This window comes from Asparagus officinalis, chromosome 8, assembly GCF_001876935.1.
Source record: "Asparagus officinalis chromosome 8, Aspof.V1, whole genome shotgun sequence".
Classification (NCBI taxonomy): Eukaryota; Viridiplantae; Streptophyta; class Magnoliopsida; order Asparagales; family Asparagaceae; genus Asparagus; species Asparagus officinalis.
The window spans coordinates 22,532,991-22,538,038 of NC_033801.1; the positions used below are offsets into that span (position 1 = coordinate 22,532,991).

Genomic DNA, 5,048 nt, shown 5'->3' on the forward strand with positions numbered 1-5,048 from the left:
TGACTTTTCTATAACTCATCAATCACATCTTCTCATAATGAATCGATCTTATTAATCCACCTGAACAATTATAGAACATTATACTATTGAGATTAAAAAGCTTTCAACCAGAAATATGTTAAAAGTCTCAAATTCAACAAAGGCTCAGACAAAAGCAAATAGCCAAACTGCGCATAAAAAGGAGATGTATCAAAGAATTATGCATCCGGAGATGTATCAAAGAATTATGCATCCGAAGATATTAACGCAACCAACATAATAACCCTACACGCAAATGTATACTTTTGATAATAGATTTGATATATAATCTCAATATATCACACATGCTTTTATATAAGAAGATACTGTCGCTCTAATGAAAAGGAAGTACAATAACACCACGAACAAAGTCCTGAAAACAAAGAATTGACACCGGGCACAGGCTGAATTGTTGCTTCATCAATTTGGCAATCTCACAGTTGGTTCATCAATTCATGCCCAATCCCCTCAAATCAAAAGCATGCATCCAAAAGGCAGCAACAGCAGAGGGCAGCCAAACTGCAAGCCAAGACAAAATTAAAAAGGTTAAGCTTTTAATTATGAGGATTGCTTCGGTACTCCTGAAATTATACTCCTGAAATTATACAATAAATTTTTTTTCTAGAAATGGTATTATTGGAATAGCCAAATAAAAAACACATTATTCCTCTGGATCCTCATTCAATTACTCCTGGACACCAAATTACTCTTGACCACCAAATTTTCACCTATAAAATTCCTACTCTAAAAGTCATCATTCAATTACTAAAGTCGGACAATAGCTGATGGAGGAAGCACCTGTTACACCTCGGCAATGAGACGATATAACATAGCAAAGACTAGTAATTGCTTATGGATCTCGGGTCGAACTCGAGACCAACTTGCTGAGGATCGCCTCTTTGCACGATCCCTCGGCAATGGATGGGGAATTTGAAAAGATGAGGGGTGAAGACGAAGTCAAGCTATTAACTACCCCTAAAAAGCCTCATAAATTACAAATGTGACCGTGAAAGTTGAAATAACCGTAGCTCTACCATGTCGGGAAATGAGAGAGAAATTTATTCATAGAAATTACGATACGTGCCATCGAAACTCCCAAAATTATTTTTGGGAGCGCGGAGGCTGTCGCCTTTATTTCATCCCAATCACAATGCGCTAATAAACAAACCTAAACTTTGGTACCTCGGTGGGGGGAAAAAGTCTAATTTGACAGCCTGGCGTAGGATAGAAAAGACCGGTGGCCCGTGCTATCATGGGCCACCGTGTCGTACTTGGACAAGACCAAGAGGCGAAGAACTCATGGGAGAGGGGCTATTTCGGGAAATAAAAGGGGGGCATTATCGGAATTATCAACGAAGAAGGTGGAGTTGTTATCACGTCAATGTCATCTTTTCGCAAAGCCAGAGAATAACACGAACACGTCACCGTCGACAACCCCTTGTCATGGCGCACAATAACACGGTGCTCTCTAGCGTGCGCCTGCCTCAGATCGAATTTTGCAGAGTCAATTTGGGTGAATTTCAGAAAAACCCCCCAAAAGCCACCTAAATTTAGGGGGTGATCGAATCGATTTGATTCTGTCATCTGGTTAAGGGCGCATTTATTGTCCTATTGACCAATTTTTGAGGGAATTATGCTTGAAATCTATTCGAAAAATCAGAATTTCTAATCTTATTTTGGTTTTCAATCTCTTCCCCCGGTTCCGCCAACCTTTCCCCTCTTTGTTAAATTACATCTCAGGATCACAAGATGCCTCGACAAATAAACAACATAAAGTAAAATAGACTTCATCTATTGCTAAATCAAAAGATTTTAAAAAAGAACAAATCTTTCGAACGCAGTCTCGTGGCGGCGGGCCGATGAGCGCACGATAGCACGGCCTAGAAAGCACCGGGAAAATCCCCAAACCCAAACGCGTGATCTTCTATATCGGTTAAAAAAATAGTAAAAAATGAAAATAAACAGAGAAATATCTAGATCTAAAGAGAGATCTCAACAGAGATAGAAAACTGACCATCCCTCCATGAAAGAGGGCAGGGCCTGCTGTCTGGCTGCTGCTGCTCGCTGCTGAGGCGGCGGCGGCTGAGCGTACTGCGGCGGGTAGCCCTAGAGGCGGGTATCCCTGCTGCGGGTAGCCCTGAGCGTAGCCCTGAGGCGGGTACCCCGCGGCGGTAGGCGTCCTTCGCGTATCCCTCTTGCGGGTACCTAAGCCCACCAACAAAACCCTAGATCCGATCAGCGAAACCAGAGGGCAAGGGCAAAAAAAAAAAAAAAAAAACCTAACCCTAGAAAAGGAAACAGAAAGAGGAGCAGTTAATGTTACCCTGAGGAGGAGGGACGTCCGACCGGTGGCTGGCTAAGCTGTTGTAGTAAGCTCATGGCTTTGGACGGAGGAGAGATTTGAAAGGGGTGGAGATTGGGAGGAGAACAGGGGAGGAGGTATTTTATAGGGGTTGAAAGGGGTGGGGTCGGTTCGTGAACCAAGACGCGTACCCGCTTTACTCAGAAGAGAACGCGTCAGTACGCTTTTTGCATAATACATACTTCTGATGAAGTGATTGTGTGATTTAGTTCACGAAAGCATTTGCTAAATTTGTTTTGGTACATTAGCGGTGTTATAGAGCATCTCCAACAGCTTCTTTTAAAATTTTCTTATAAAAAATGGGAACAGAAAGCATATTCTCCAAACTAATTTTACAATCCACCGTCCATACAACTGTCCCCATTTTGAAGAATGCATTTTTCTCGATACAATTTTGGAGAATGCTGCAGATTTGGGAAAGCTCCCCAATTTTTTCTCCTCCATCCCTATTTTGGGGAATGCGATGGAGAATCTGTTGGGGCTAAAAAGCCTAACAAATTTCTCCAAAAGTGAGAAATAGGAAGCTGTTAGAGATTGCTTACATTTGTCTTTATCAACGTGCCTTTTCCTGGCTTGCTTTAACGCTTTCTTTATTATTTTTTTGCTATATTACGGCTTGTGTTGTGATCCACTAAAGCCCGTTCTGGCTATGCGAAAATAATTAACACATATGATTTATTCCATTTGTAATATGCATCACAAACATATCAGTAAGTCGTATTTAGGTAGTTATATGAATCTAGTGACTCCATCTCAAAAAGAAACTTATGAAAAATTAGTAATATGAATATATATATATTATATTATATAATATATATATATATATATAATAAATATATAATATATATATATATATATATGAAATATGGAGAAAACTTGTTACTAAGTTTTTTCATTGAACTTGGTAGTGAAGTGGTCAAAATCTAGACCATACATCATGCATTGAGATGGACCTCTTTTTAAATTAGGTGAATAGTGATTGAGACTCTCGTCTGCCAATGCATGATGATGGACTAGATTTGACCACACTCAGCTACGAAGTTCAATTTAGAAATGGTACAAGTTTCCTCCATATTCTATATATATATATATATATATATATATATATATATATTATATATATATAACAACAAAATAAACAACCATCTCCCGAAATAATAATCCTTAGTGGGGAAGGACCTTCGTACTTGCCCGTGTGAAGGGAGCACGGGGCGCCGAGCGAATGGAGGAATTGGGAAAGATCCGTCGTACGTGACGGACCTTTTCCTCGCAGAAACACGTGGGGTACGTGCACTCGTGTCTTGCTTTACAATTTTTCGTTCTCGCCGCGGTGGCGGTTGCTTCCTGCCATTCCCGTCAAAACGGGAGCGGAGGTCAGCAGTCCAAGCCGCATGGAGAAACCGCGCTGGCATTACTAAAATTATAGCAAACTATTTTGTACAAGGAATTGGCATAAATTATGTCCGCGTTCTCTATTGGCGCCTGAATTCGTGTCGTCCCCTTTTTTTTTGAAACAAAATTCTTTAGTTAACCAAAATACGGACCAATAGGGGAGACAAGTGAGTGTCCCCCAACACTATTGGATAATGAGTTGGCGCATCATTAATGATGGCCAACCTCATTATCCAATAGGAGGGGGACACCTCACTTGTCCTCTTTATTGGCCATAATTTTGGGCATCTCTGTAGCAAAGTTTCTTTTTTTTATCACATGGTCGCGGAAGAATATGACGTGTTCGCTGACGGGGGGCGTTAGAAATTACCGGCGATCTAATAACCTGCTTCGTAACGAAGTTTAGTCCCCTCCTTCCCTTGTTACTGATTTTGCTAGCTTTCGTTTACCCTGTGAACTACGGTGGGAGTGCTTAATTTAATTGTGTGATGGGTCATAATATGAGTAAAACAACTCCGGTAAATGATAGATATGTAATGCCAGAGATCCAATTACCAATGTAATAAACTCATAGGGATATAGAAAAGGGTATGTTTTAATCTTATTAGGAAATGATTCTCTCAGATTTTCATATGGTTTGTCAACAGAGTCTACAGAGAAACTTAATCTAATAAATAAACGGGTTTTGATGTGGCATTAGTTGTCGGTTCGTTTAGCACAAATGAGGTACGCAAAAGACGGAGAAGTAAAGTTTACAACTTTTAGTGTGGCAAGTAAGATGAGCGCGCACAACACTGAGTCTATCTCTAGGTAGATTATTTAGGAAAATGATCTATCAGCGTATACCTAATTATTTCAATCGTATGTGGTGAAAGAATAGTACGAAATATGCTACTAAAGGGCTTTATACTTTATAATGAAGAAATAGAAATGTAAATGGGATCTTACATTTTACTAGAAACAGTAAATGCTACAGCAATTTGTGGGAGGAAATTACAACGCTTCAAAAAAAATCTAGAATAAGTAAATCATCGGAACGTGCCCCTAAGTTTCTGTCTATAGCAAATTTATGTAGGTTTTGTGCTAATAATTTTCAATAAAACGATGGATTTCTAACATGAAAATATGGTTTTGCCACAATATATTGGCATATAATCATAAACAAATTAAGTTGATTTCTTGGCAACAAATGTTACATCAGGAATTTAATTACTGAAACATTTAATGTAATTTATTACAAACAAACAGATCCCTAAATGACAATCCTAGAAATATG

The 5,048-nt window shown here is 39.3% G+C and overlaps 1 long non-coding RNA gene across 1 annotated transcript; it reads right to left on the reverse strand.

Annotated features, from left to right (window-relative positions):
• Nucleotides 215-2,063, reverse strand: LOC109819640. The gene is made up of 2 exons (XR_002241568.1): nt 2,033-2,063; nt 215-537 (listed from the first exon to the last, which is right to left on the reverse strand). It is a non-coding gene; the product is annotated as an uncharacterized LOC109819640 (long non-coding RNA).